The sequence below is a fragment of the Sminthopsis crassicaudata genome, chromosome 2, assembly GCF_048593235.1.
Source record: "Sminthopsis crassicaudata isolate SCR6 chromosome 2, ASM4859323v1, whole genome shotgun sequence".
In the NCBI taxonomy this organism is placed as follows: Eukaryota; Metazoa; Chordata; class Mammalia; order Dasyuromorphia; family Dasyuridae; genus Sminthopsis; species Sminthopsis crassicaudata.
In genome coordinates, this window is record NC_133618.1 from 624,963,028 (window position 1) to 624,970,968 (window position 7,941).

At 37.6% G+C, this 7,941-nt stretch overlaps 1 protein-coding gene across 6 annotated transcripts in view; it reads right to left on the reverse strand.

Annotated features, from left to right (window-relative positions):
• Positions 1 to 7,941, reverse strand: part of PKD2L1 (polycystin 2 like 1, transient receptor potential cation channel) — an 81,318-nt gene that overhangs the window by 44,062 nt on the left and 29,315 nt on the right. The window contains exon 2 of one of the 6 annotated variants that reach the window (XM_074296309.1): positions 4,494 to 4,591. The exons of the other annotated variants lie outside the window; for them this stretch is intronic. The gene's annotated coding sequence lies outside the window, so the exon portion shown is untranslated. The remainder of the gene's footprint in view (positions 1 to 4,493; positions 4,592 to 7,941) is intronic. 6 annotated transcript variants of the gene reach the window in all.

The window sequence follows — 7,941 nt, forward strand, 5'->3', positions numbered from 1 at the left end:
TTAGCTTCCACTTGCCTAATTTTAATTTTTAAAGAATTATTTTTTCAGTGAATTTTTGTACCTCTTCTTTCACTTGGCCTATTCTGCTTTCTAAAGGAACTCTTTTCTTCAATAAATTTTTGTTCCCCTTTTTTTTAACCATTAGGCAAATTTTGTTTAAGTTGTTATTTTATTTAATATGAGAGAGGGGCTCTTTTCCCAAGCTGTTAATTCTAATTTCATAATTTTCCTGCATTGCTCTCATTTCTTTTCCCAGTCTTTCTTCTACCACTCCTATCTCTTTTTTTGATACATGCAGGATTTTTGTTGGGCTTAGGTTCATTAGTATTTTTCTTTGAGGCTTTGGTTGTAACTGTTTTCCCATTATAGTATCTTTCAGGTTTGTTCTTGGTATTTTCTGACACTTTAATAACTTATGATTTTTTTTTCAGTTTGATCATTTTTTCAATCCATTTATTTTTAAACTTTGACCATTATGTTAAAATTGGGCACTGCCCATCTAGGGGTAGGAAGGCACTGTCCCAAATGTGCTGCTATTTTCCATCTTGTCTCTGGGGGGTCTACATGTTTTCAGCATTTCCAAGTAGTATGATCTGGAGAGAGGTGTGGTCATTGCTCTCTTGGCCTGCTCCCCTGCAGCTGCAAGCACTGCTGTTGCTCTTCTCTTTGGAACTGTAATCAGGGAAACCACTTCCTTCCGAGCAATGACCAGGGCTTTTCTCCACTCTGAAATATATACCTAGAACTGTTTTGAGGCAACAGAGTTGCTGATCAGCAGTAGTGCCAGCAATGTGTTTCTTGTAATATATTTCTGACCAAATGACTGACCTCCTTAGTATCTCTGGGCAGAAAGTTGCCAAACCTGCTGCTATGGTTGGGGTTGCTGCTGATGTGACTACCGCATCATGTGTGCACTCTAGATAAGCCTTTACCCCAGATCTCTCCTATGGATCAGCTAAGTTTTCTTATGCTGGAAAAAATGTCTCACACTGACATTTTATTGGCTCTGGCATCCCAAAATTTGATTTGAGGAATTATTTTAAAGTTGTTCAAAGGGTATATTGAGAGAATTCAGCTGGATGGCTGCCTCTAATATATCATCCTGACATTACCCGAAAGGCTTTTTATAGAAGATAAAATTTAAACTAGGGACTTAAGAAAGAGAAGCCAGAAAGAGCAGATGAAAGAGGAGAGAATTCTAGACATGGGGGACAGCTTATGAAAAAGCATCGTCAGGAAATGTAGTCTCTTGTGTATAGAGTAGCAAGATGATGAGTGTCACCAGATATTAGAGTATAAGACTGAGGAAGAGATGTACAGTGTAATACTAGAAAGGTAGGAAGAGGTCAGGTTACAACACTCTTTAAAAATCAGAGGATTTTTTATCTAGGAGGTAAAAAAAGAATCACTGAAATTTATGGAATAGATAATTCAGCCAGGGAAAAGGGGGAAGAGAGGTCATGATATGGTCAGAACCACATTTTAGAAAAGCTAATTTGACAGAGAAGTGAAAGATGGACTGAGATGAGGAAAGATTTAAGAACAGAACAACTAGTAGTCCAAGCTTGGGGTTATGAAGGCCTGCATCAGTATAGCAGCAATGTCAGAGATGTTATGAAGAAAGAATAAATGAGACTCGGAAACAGATTGGATATGGGGTGGGGGAAGTGTGAGAGAGGAGTCAAGGACAACATATCATAGTCTGGCCAACTGAGTTTTTCCCCCATGTGGATAGTTAGAGGAAATTCTTTTGAATGATCATGAATGCCACTTAAGTGGCTCTGCAAAGCATTCCCCTGATTGCAGTCTTGTAACCAACTAAAGGTTAACTTGACCTGACTTACTCTTGATGGAGCCAGTTTGGCCCTTTACAATCACTGCTTTTCCCCCCTCCATGTTCCCTTTGTTCCCTAACCATCCCTTTGATGAGATTTTGCCAAGAAATGAAATCTAACTCCTTGAATTAGAGTTTGTGTATTGCTGTTTTCTCCCCTTTTTAGAAAATCAAGATTTTTTTTTTCCTTTTCCAACTTTGCAGTTCCTTTCCCATTCTCCAAAATCTTCCAGAGATCACTGATGATATCTCAGCAATCACAACTTTCAATCACAACAACAATCTTTCAGTATCTAAATATCTATTATCAGGACTTGGTGACTTCCACTCATCAAAGTCAACTTGATACTTTCTTTCTATCTCTCTATTAACTTTTATTATCAACTTTGTCACCACTTTTATCAAGTGGTTTTCAATCCAGTTTCCCCATTGCAATGTTGTTTCATGTTATTGTCTCTTTTTTAATGGCTACTTTTAAACTCACTATACTAATTATAAGGGAGGGAACAAGTGATCAGGGATACCACACAAGATACAATCTTAACAAATTTTAAAAACAAACAAATTCCAAACCTTTTTTTGTTATTATCTTTCTCTGTCCTCACTACTTGGCTGGGACCATTAGCACTCTTGATATTGTTACAGGTTCATGTGATTCTGTATCCATTTTCCATTACCTGCCCTTATTTCTATTTTTTATTCAAAGCTTTTAAATATACAATTTGTTTGTTTTGTGCATCTACATCTATGTGCATAACTTTCCTTTTGTGCTTCAACAGAATTGTTTCTTTTATTTCCTTCAGAATTTTGTTTCTCATCCCTCCAAAATGACCTTAACCTCTATGTTGCCTTATTCCTATTCCTCAAAATGAAGGACCTTATCAGACTGTCCATCTTTCTTTTCCTTTATCATCAACTCTGAGATGGATCATTTCTACTCCATTAATCAGTTGGTGAGAATAAGACCTAGAACAGAATTTCTCTTTGTGGTTTTTCTATCTTTTGAAAGATGAAATCATTGTTCATCTTGTTTAAGAAATTAACTGATATATACAGGGCAATGCTCAAAGTACCGATAACACAAAGAAAACCAAAAACATGGTCCCTGGTCTCAAGGAGCTTACAACTTAAGGCTTTTAATAAGGAGTTCATTCCAAAAGATTTCTCTATAATTAGAAATCCTCCATCACTTCTGTAACATTCTACATGTGTCAGGATCCTAATTTGTTTCCTGAATTCCTCATCTATTTTCACTTCCTTTCCAGTTAATTTAGAGCAGTGTTTCCCAAAGTGTGGTACTCATACCCCCAGGGGTACGGGAAGAGTTTGGTGGGGCTAAGCATTGCACTGGAGCTTGGTGAGGATATGCACTGCACCGTTCTTAGCGGTGCCTAATTCTACAATCTCATGAATCAAGTCAAGACAATCTTGTGAGGCGTGAGATGGTCCCGTGTGAAAAGGCGTGAATATACTGCACTTCCTTACAGAGACAACTTACTTCCTTAGTAGTCAGTGGCTTCTCCAGGCGCCTGTGTATTTTTAGCTTTTGTGCAATTTTTCTTATAGGAAAGGTTTGTTATGTGCCTTAGTAAATCCCACTGATTTTGATGATTTTTATAAAGGATGAAATTGTTTGTGCTGAGATAACAGATCATCATAATTTGGTTCCCTGATTGTAATTTTAATCTGAGATGCGGCTCCACGTCCAATAGTCTGTTCCTTTTTTTCGACTTGATGTCTACAAATACTGAAAAAGCAACTTCACATAAAATGAAGTTGGAAAAGGCAAGATGTATTTCAGAACTTTTTCTGTTAAAATAGGATACACATGTTGCATTTGTAACCAGAATGATGTTAAAGTACACTCCTTATGTTTATTTTTCAAGAATCCTGAAGCCAGTTCCAACAATTGCTCTTCTTCCCATGCGACAAACCTTCTGGCATGGATTTATATTTTATTACGAATAATTTTATTTTTCAGTTATTATTATTTTGTGTATGTACCAAAAAAAGAAAAAATAAATATATTTTGATTGTTATTAAAATGCATCCTTTTTGGGGGCAGCTAGGTGGCACAGTGGATAAAGCACCAGCCCTGAATTCAGGAGGACTGGGAACACTTCTTAGCTATGTGACCCTGGGCAAGTCACTTAACCCCAGCCTCAGGGGGGAAAAAATACATCCTTTTTTTGATGACATGTACTCAGTGTTGTGAAAATTATAGAAGGGGTACACATATGTCAAAAGTTTGGGAAACACTGATTATAGTATCACTTTTCTTTCTGTATTTGATGGTCTTTTCCCAAAAGTTTTCCATTATATTTTTTCTCTCTGGTTCCTAGAATTCTCCCCATGACCATATTTTCTCAATGGGTTCTGCTGCTGCTACTCTTCCTCCTCCTCACACATCCACCTATCTTGTTTCTTTTGAATGAGGTAACTTTCCAGATCCACTTTCTAGTCATAGGTTGCATCCTATGGCCATAAATGGATTGCTGCCAAAGGGAAGAGTCAGGAGAGATCTCTGATGAATCTGCCCTTATATCTATTGTTCAGTCTTATCAACCATATCAATCATAGGGCTTGGATGAGATCATAGAAAGCACACCTGAAATATTTGTACATGATATAAAACTAGAAACGACAATTGACATATTACCTGACATTGTTGTTTTTAGGCTGGAAAGGTGGCCCAAACTGAAGGTGAAAGGAAATTGAATAGGCAAGGAGGCTGCTAAATATTTAATCATTAGTTTTCTAGAGGAAAAAAAAAAGGAACCTGACCTGGTGTTAAATTTAATCTTCATCATTAACATTCCTTCCATCATTTTCTTAAGTCTAGGCAATCAGCAAAATAACAAATCAAGCTCTGATGTATATTAATTGATTTCTGAAGAATAAAATAGTCACACTGAAAATTTAACAATTGCATTCAGAAGCCCATTGAAGTAGACTCCAACATATACCTGTGAATAAGAAGAAATATTAAGTTCTTCTCTTTAAGATGAAACCAATAACTTTCATGAGTCCAGAATGGAAGAGCCATGGTTAAACAACTCAACAAGCTTAATATGAATCAACAACATGACATGATGGATTAAAAAGCCTCGGAGTGACAGTGATCTTTAAAAAAAATCAGATTTGAGGCTGGAAAGGATCTTAGAGATCATCTAAATCAGTCTTTTTATTTTAGAAAGAAAATTATAGGGCCAGAAAGATTAAGAGATTGCATGTGGTAGTAACAGAGCTAGAAATGACTTTGAGGTCCTTAACATAATGGTAGATTCTCCAATTATCAATTGAGATCCTCCCAGAAGAGATGTAGCTTGTAAGTATGTAGCAAAATGTCTCCTTAAACCATCTGATCTAGAAAGTAGCAAATGGAAACAGAATATCATCTTGGAAATTGGCATGATAAGGTAACACTGTAACAATAGAAACTTTTTCTTTTTTTTCTTCTTTTTTTTTTTTTTTTTTGCTTAGGTAATTGGGGTGAAGTGACTTGCCCAGGGTCACACAGCTAGGACGTATTAAGTGTTTGAGACCAGATTTAAACTCAGGTCCTTCTGACTTCAGGGCTAGTGCTCTATCCACTGCACCACAGAAAGCAGAATATTCACTAAGGACCTGGATAGAAAGAAAATGTGATGGAGAATCTTTAGTGGGAGAGTAGAGGGTTGGAAATGGAAGCCCTAATTCCATCTCTCTTGTTTCCTGACACAAAAATATCCCTAACTGGAAAAGGCTATTCACAGGGGGATGGAAACATCCCTCAAGGGCATCCAGTGTCCTATACTTGGATTCTCTATTCACCCATCAGCTCCTGGCTCTGATATGTTCTCAGTGGACTCACTGAAAGAGCTGGGGAGGTCTAGCCTGGAGAGAAGACTGGGAGGGTAGGGGCCTGCTTACTTCTCCCATCTCTATAACAGGGCTCTCAAGTAGCAGCTAGGATATTGTTTTATGATTTGAAGCTGGCTCCTGAGTCTGCTACATAGAAGATCTTGTAGAAGTCAGTGTATGAGACTATCACCTCCAGTCCTTAATTTCCGTCTCTCAGGATATTGAGCCAGATAATCTCTCTGGTTCCTCACAGCTCAGAATCTATGATCTGCTACATTGATGAATATTAAATTGAGTTTTTAAATCCGAATCAAGGGACAAGGAGGAAGACAGTGTTTGAAATAAGATAGTGGAGTGAGAACACTGAATCAAGAATCAGAAAGCCTGGCTCAAGCCCCCAGCCATCATTTACTCCTAATATAATGGTAGGTCAGCCATATACTCCCCCAAAAGTCTCCTTTTTCTTATCTGCAAAATGAACTGTATTTGTTTCAGGGTTGAATTGAGAAAAAAACACTTTGAAATGTGTGATTTTCTACAGAAAGTAGTCTGGTTCTCAGAAGCTTAATAGCCACTGCCTTCAAATCCTCTGTCCTCTCTCTTAATGAGGAAAGTCATCAGTAAGAGCAGTGCTGACCACCCCCATCTCTCTGCAAGGCCCATAGCTTGGATGTCCTGGCGGCTATCCAGCGAAGTGGGATATTCATCTTGAGGAAAAAAGATAGTTGGGGAGTATCCTTTAGATTTGCTGCATAACTCTTTTTTTCTTTATGTATCCTAGAAAAATTTAATTTTTTTTATTTTGATAATAGCTTTTTATTTTCACATACATGCAAAGATAGTTTTCAACATTCAACCCTGAAAAGCCTTGTGTTCCAAACTTTGCTCTGCCCCTTTCCTCCATCCCGCCTTCTAGACAGCAAGTTATCTACTATAGATTAAAAATGTGCTATTTTTCTAAGCATATATCCACATTTATCATGCTACACAAGAAAAATCAAATAAAAGTGGAGGGGGGTGAGAGAGAAAAAAACAAGCAAGAAAACAACAAAAAGGTGAAAATCCTGACTATAAAGTCCTCTTTTTGACTACAGATGGCTCTCTCCATCACAAGTCTATTGGAATTGGCCTGAATTACTTCATTGTTGAACAGAGCCATGTCTGTCAGAATTGATCATCATATAATCTTGTTGTTGCTATATACAATGTTCTACAATGTTGGTTCTACTCACTTCCCTCAGTATCAGTTCATTCCAGGCCTTTCTCAAATCATCCTGCTGATCGTTTTTTATAGAACATTAATATTCCATTGCATTCATATATTATAACTTATTCAGCCATTCTCCAATTGATGGGCATCAGATTCCAGTTTCTGGCCATTACAAAAAGGGCTGCCACAAACATTCTCACACATATAGGTCCTTTTTAATGATCTTTTTAGGCTACAGACCCAATAGAGACACTACTGGATCAAAGGGTATGCACAATTTGATAACCCTTTGGGCATAATTCCAAATTGCTCTCCAGAATGGTTGGATCAATTCACAATTCCACCAACAATGTAGAGTCCCAGTTTTCCCACATCCCCTCCAACATTTATCATGATCTTTTCCTAACTGACCCCCTCTTATGCTCATTCCCCTTCCAGGAGGTTTATGGAGGATCTCCTGCTTCTACTTCCTAGGAACCACTTGATAATCCCAGGCAAACCAGGCAGATCGAAACTAAATCTGATGAAAGAGGCAAAAAATTGATATTTGGATTGATGGAATTTCACCTTGGGAATCACCTATAGAACACCTACCCTCCTATGAATCCTGGTAAGGGTTGTTTTGTTTACCCAAATGGTTTATTTTATCCCTTCTGTTCTTTCTCTGGCATCTTCTACACTTCACAGCTCTGACTGGTTTGTTTTTTCTTTGTATGATTCTTGTTAGATACCCTTTTTTATGAAGGATCCCAATTTGCTGTCCAGATGGCCTTGTATCCATTGCTCAGAGACAAATGAGTAAATAGGGTCAAATAGACACTCATAACATACTTCAGAGGAATACAACAGAATACCTAATTCTCATTCATGGCTCTTTACATAATTTGTTTTCATTATCATTCCACTTTCTCTGACATTTTGTGATCTCTTTTCGCTCTTCTTCACCGGTATTTTTTTCTCTTAGAATTTTGGCCAATTAATAGCCTTTATAGCCAACTATAGAACATTCACAGAATGCAGATATAACCAGAGGAAAAGGCAGAGCTGGCCTGTG